Raw genomic sequence first — 6579 nt, forward strand, 5'->3', positions numbered from 1 at the left:
CCACGTAACCGGTCCCTGGTGCCCAAAAGGTTGGGGACCTCTGTTCTAAGTAGTCCTTGACTTACGACCAGAATTGAGCCCAACAGTTCTTAAGGGGTTCAGTGAGTTTTGCCTCATTTTATGACTTCTGCCACAGTTGTTAAGCAAATCACTGCAATCTGTGCAGCGAATCCAGCTTCCTCCACTGACTTTGTCACAAGCTGGCTGGGAAGGTTACAAATGGTGATCACGTGACCCCGGGACACGGCAGCCAGAGCTAGTCCGCAACTTACAACAATTCATTTAGTGACCGTTCGAAATGACAACGGCAGGCCCCGAAAAAAATGACTTAGGACCATTTTTCACACTTATGGCCGTTGTCGCATCCCCAGGGTCAGGTGATCCAAATCCAGATGCTTGGCAACCGACTCATTTTTATGACGGTCGCAGTGTCCCGGGGACCATCTTTTGCGACCGTCCGACAAGCCACGTCAGTGGGGAAGCCAGCTTCACTTAACCATGTTACTAATTTACCAGCTGCAGTGATTCATTTAACAGCTAGAAAAGCCGTAACGTGGGGCAAAACTCCCTTAACAAATGTTTTACTTAGCAACAGAAATTGTGGTCGTAAGTCAAGGACTACCTGTATCATAAATACATGCTGGGTGTCAAGTGCCTGGATTTTGATCACCTGTCCATGGGGACGCTGCAACGGCCGTAAGTGTGAAAAACAGTCATAAGCCACTTTTTTTCCAAGGCGGCTGTAATTTCAAACGGCCGCTAAACGAAAAGTTGTACGTCGGGGATTCCTTGGCGAAACAGCCTATGGGGCCCACTCAACTTCAGCAGCGGAAAGAATATTCTAAAACAGCATATAAGATAAGATCACCTTTATTGTCATTTTTACACGGTGGGCACAATGGCACACATCAAAAATGAAATTTAGTTGCCCGCTCTCAAAAGTGAAACACATACATGAGCACACCTAAACATACTATGAACAACGTATGTGTAGACCCACATCCCTACAACCGCTGGGAACTTTCAAGAGGCACGGAATTCAACTCCCAGAATTCCCTAAGTCTTTCATGGATGACCTTTGAAGATTTGTAAAATAAAGGAGGAGGGGGGAAAGGAAAGGGATGGTTTTGCGAGAGCATCGCAAGCGCGTGCAGTCGCCCAAGTGGAGTGGCGTGCGTGCTTGCCCACCACTTCTGTGGCCCGGTTTTGACTAATGGGCTGCAGCCTGGGGATTGGGGACCCCTCAGGGAGATTTAAAAAAAGCTGTAGTCAGATCAGAAACACAGTAATGGGTTCGCTCAGTGGTCAGTTCACTTAATGACCCAAGTGTGGTGGCTAAACAAAAGATTACCTGTACAGAGTTAGTGTTCAACAATGTCTCCTTGCTAGAGAGGACTGGTTCACACGTTCTTCCGGTTTACTGGTGTCAGATCTCCAAACTAGAAAAACAGAACAATTTCCCCAAGCCAAGAGATAGCCTGTTGCAGTTTTCCTTCCTACTTTATGTTGCTTCTCTTGAGTTGCAACTTTGGATTAGTCACTCAACTGGGGACACAAATACTGTTACGCTATCAGCTTGCTGCCTTTTTCAAAGCCTGGAAGAAAACTCTTCCTATTCAAATGTATTTTTTGCTGGAAGTGCTGGCCCATTAAGTGCCGCCGGGAATTCTCTCTGATTAAGCAAAACTCGGAAACCTGAATCCTGCTAAGTTTTGCAAACTTTATTATTGTTGTGTTTTTTTTCTAGGCAGCTCTGCAGAACGAACGAATCAAAACAAAAGCTATCGGGTCACTCACTAATTTGGCATATAAATTAAATTAAATAAATAAATAAATAAATACTTCCATTTGTGGAGGTCCTACAAAGGGATGGTTGTTTATCTCTATAAGGACCACTAATTACGGTACATTCAAACAGTAGAAACTCAGCACTCTTGAGCACGCTGTTTTTGCAAGGTATTTCATCCCCAATTATGGGCAACAGAAATCCACCTGATGGAGGAATTTAAATATTAAATATTGAAACATTAAATATTGAAACCTTGGCAATAGCATCTGACATGCCTGCCCCTCAGAGGGGTGGCAATCCCACGCCTTCTTTTTGATCTTGTAAAAATTCAAACATGCTTCCAATTCAATATTAACAGGATTTCCTCCTTATGCTCATAAACAGGAAATGCATTATTAAAAAAAATACCTTTGAACTATCCTGGCATTAATTAACTAATTGAAAGTGAAATTCACATCAGAAAGCCTTTCACTGACCAGTCCAGGGTGCCACTATGTCTAAACAGAGTAATTGCCCCATCAAACTGGGGCATTTAGTCTATGTTTGGTATACATCCATCAAGCCAACCATTCAAAAATACTTCTAAGCTTCAAATGCATATACGGTAGGTAGTTCTCGACTTACGGCTACAATTGGGACACTTAATGCAGTCATTAAGTGAATCCAGTCTGACTGTACAACCTGTTCTCCAGAATCATTACGCAATTCCAGCTGGGAAAGTCATAAATACATGCCAGTTTGCCAAGCACCTGAATTTCAAACAGTTCATTAAACGAATAAAATTATCATAAATCAAGGATGGGCCTTACAGATCATCCAGATTGGAGAAAGTGAAGTTTAATAAATCGGTGCTTTGAAGCGATTATGTCCCCCAAGGCAGCAATTTTAATAATGGTCAAGCTCGTTTCTCCCTGCCACCGCCCTCTCCCATCCCACACACACACACACACACAATTTCCAGGGGCAGGAGCACTTTTCATCCTGTTCGCAAAACCCAAAATGCACTCATGTTTCTCCCTTACCCTGTCTGAACCAGAGATGGGAGGCCCTGAGCAACCCTGCATCGGCCCAGCTGGACTGAAGCAGTTATGAAAAATAGATTCCATCCAACTATCTAACTGTGAAACTGGTTCACCAAGTCAGTGGAAACACAACAGATTCGCTTCAGAAGACGGGACACTTCAGGAAGTCACCGAGATGCAAACCTGGTTAGAGGGCAAAGCAATGATTTTCCAACCAGGAGTTGATGGTCTTTGTTTACTGTTTTAACGGTTTGATGCGATATTTTATTTTGAACGGCTGTCAGCCACTTCGAGTCACCTGGGCAAGATGAGTAACGCGAAAGTTTCTTAAATGGTTTAACGAAGAGAAGGACAAGGGGGGACAGGATAGCAGTGTTCCAATATCTCAGGGGCTGTCCCAAAGAAGAGGGAGTCAAGCTATTCTCCAAAGCCCCTGAAGGCAGGAAAGAAGCAACGGGTGGAAACTAACCAAGGAGAGAAGCAACCTAGAACTAAGGAGAAACTTCCTGACAGTGAGAACAATTAACCAGTGGAACAACCTGCCTCCAGAAGCGGTGAATGCTCCAACACTGGAAGTTTTTAAGAAGAGACTGGACAGTCATTTGTCTGAAATGGTGCAGGGTTTCCTGCCTGAGCAGGGGGTTGGACTAGATGACCTCCAAGGTCCCTTCCAACTTTATTATTATTATTATTATTAAATAGTAAAATAACTAATATTGGGAGAAGTAAGACAGAAAAGAAGCAGGTAGGAGGTTCACAACGTGAACAAAAAGAACCAATTTGGTCTTCTTCTTTTTTTACTCGGGGTAGGACAGGGGTGAGCTTGCAACATAACAAACAGGTAGTCCTCAACTTACCACAATTCATTTAATGTCCGTCTGAAGTTACAACCGCACTGAAAAAAGTGAGTTATGACTGGAGTTCACACTTGTGACTATTGCAATCAAAATTCATGTATTGGCATGTATTTAGGACGGCTGCAGTGTCCGGGGGGGTCACGTGATCACCAATTCTGATGACAAAAATCAATGGGGAAAGCCAGATTCACTTAACAATCATGTTACTAACTTCTCCACCGGAGTGAGTCACTTAACAAATGTGGCAAGAAAGGTTGTAAAAATGGGGCAAAATACACTTGACAAACCGCCTTGCTTAGCAACGGGAATTGTGGGCTCAGTTGTGGTTGTTGAGAACCACCTGTACAAGTGTGTCTTAAGGATGACTGAGAGCATGAGTAGGTGGGTGCTCTTCCTAGCTTTTTTGTTGATACTCAGGAAAAAGTGAAGAAAAAAAAGCAACAAAGAGGATTAGAGGCCTGGAGGCTAAAACATATGAAGAACAGTTGCAGGAATTGGGTATGTCTAGTTTAATGAAGAGAAGGACGAGGGGGGACATGATAGCAGTCTTCCAGTATCTCAGGGGCTGCCCCAAAGAAGAGGGAGTCAAGCTCTTCTCCAAAGCCCCTGAAGGCCGGACAAGAAGGAACGGATGGAAACTGATCAAGGAGAGAAGCAACCCGGAACTAAGGAGAAACTTCCTGACAGTTAGAACAAATAACCAGTGGAACAGTGAAACGAGTCGAGGGTCATTTTCATGCGTTCTGCAAAAACCAGAATGCCGAAAGAAAGTCAGGTCGGCAGGTAAGCGAGGGAGAGTTACAAAAAAACCCCCACAAAAACCCAACAACCCTTTTTGTCAGTTCCCTTCCCACCAGACTGTCTGGGGTTTTTTTTTCCCTACATGCGGAAAGGTGGCTTTGCCGGCTGGCACACACACACACACACACACACACACACAGAAGAGAGGTGGATTTGCGGGCTGGCTCAAACATGGAATCTACAGCCCTACACACACACACACAAACACACACACACAGAGAGAGAGAGAGAGAGAGAAAGAGAGTGAGAGTGAGAGAGAGAAACACACACACACACACTTCCAATTTACAACCTGAAGCAGATCACTGGTGGGAAAATTCACAGCTACTCTAAGATCTACTCATGGAATCTACAGCCCTACACACACACAAACACACACACACAGAGAGAGAGAGAGAGAGAGAGGGAGAGAGAGAGAGAGAAACACACACACACACACTTCCAATTTACAACCCGAAGCAGATCACTGGTGGGAAAATTCACGCTACTCTAAGATCTACTCTAAGATCGGGCCAATTTTACCAAGCCTACCCACGTAAATCGCTCAGGTGCCACGTCACCGGGACAAAAGTGGCATCCAGCCCTGTAGCCAGGTGTAACTCTGCTACGGGTTAACATTCTGCAGGCTGCACCTCTTCTTCGTCTTGTGTCTTGCCCCCCCTTACACCCCCCTTTATTCCAAAAACTTTTGACTCAAGCAGCATTTGGAAGCAGACGCTGGCATTCGCGTCAAGCCACAGCTATGCCAGAAAAAACATGGAAAAGCTATTAGCTGCTCAGAGCTGGCATTGATTCAGCATAATATTATAGGAGTCTAGCGTGGCTACTATTTTAGTGCAGGAGTTCAAACCTTGGCAGCTTTATGAGCGGGTGGACTTCAACTCCCAGAATTCCCCAGCCAGCCAGCATGGCTGGCTGGGGAATTCTGGGAGTTGAAGTCCACCCCCTCATAAAGCTGCCCAGGTTGAGAAGCACTGCTTTGGGGTCTCGATTTCTGCCCAGCTCCTTAATTTCAGGGTGGGGAACAAGTACAAAACTTCAAAACTATTCCCTCTTTTCGAACGTTGCAGTCCCTGTTCGCAAAAAAAGGGCCCTGTAGGGATTTTTTTCTCCTGCCAATTCGGAATCTGAACCGCCGCCATAACTCACTCAGTTTAAACCCACTGGCAACTCAGATCATTTCACGGAATACCAGATGGCCAGGGTTGGCTTCCCTCATATTTGCCCACAAATATCCAAAGGACAAGTCCTGAGTTAGATGAAGCCAGCCAGCCGTGCCGGACTTCAGGGGGAAAAAAGCCGCCTCCTGCCAAATCTTGGAGGAATTCCAAACTCAAGAGAAGGGAAACTTATTTTATCCTTGATTTGCACTCGGCGTAACCACGGTTCCGCCAGAGAAATTCCATCCTTTCAATTCCTCAACTTACGACCACAGCTGAGCCCAACATTTCTGTTGCTAAACGAGACATTTGTTAAGTGAGATTTGCCCCATTTTACGACCTTTCTTGCCACAGTTATTAAGTGAATCGCTGCAGTGGTTAAGTTAGTAAGTGAATCTGGCTTCCCCATTTTTTCTGCTTGTCAGAAGAGGATCACATGATCCCAGGACAGTGCAACTGAGGAGAGATTTCCTGACAAACTGAGGAGAGATTTCCTGACAAACTGAGGAGAAATTTCCTGACAAACTGAGGAGAAATTTCCTGACAGAACAATTAACCAGTGGAACAACCTGCCCCCAGAAGTTGTGACTGTTCCAACACTGGAGGTTTTCAAGAAGAGATTGAACAGCCATTTGTCTGAAATAGTATAGGGTTTCCTGTCTGAGCAGGGGGTTGGACTAGATGGCCTCCAAGGTCCCTTCCAACTCTATTATTATATTATTATTATTATTATTATTATTATTATTATTATTATTATTAACCGTCGTAAATGTGAGTCAGTTGTCGAGCATCCGAATGTAAATCCCGTGGCCATGGGGATGCTGCAATGGTTCTAAGGGTGAAAAACGGTCATAAGTCATACGTTTTCATGCCGCTGTAACTTTGAACCGTCACTAAATGAACTGTTGTAAATCAAGGACTATCTATACTCAGTGACTCAAGAAAAGGAA

Source organism: Protobothrops mucrosquamatus, unplaced genomic scaffold, assembly GCF_001527695.2.
Source record: "Protobothrops mucrosquamatus isolate PMUCROS unplaced genomic scaffold, P.Mucros_1.0 scaffold2357, whole genome shotgun sequence".
Classification (NCBI taxonomy): Eukaryota; Metazoa; Chordata; class Lepidosauria; order Squamata; family Viperidae; genus Protobothrops; species Protobothrops mucrosquamatus.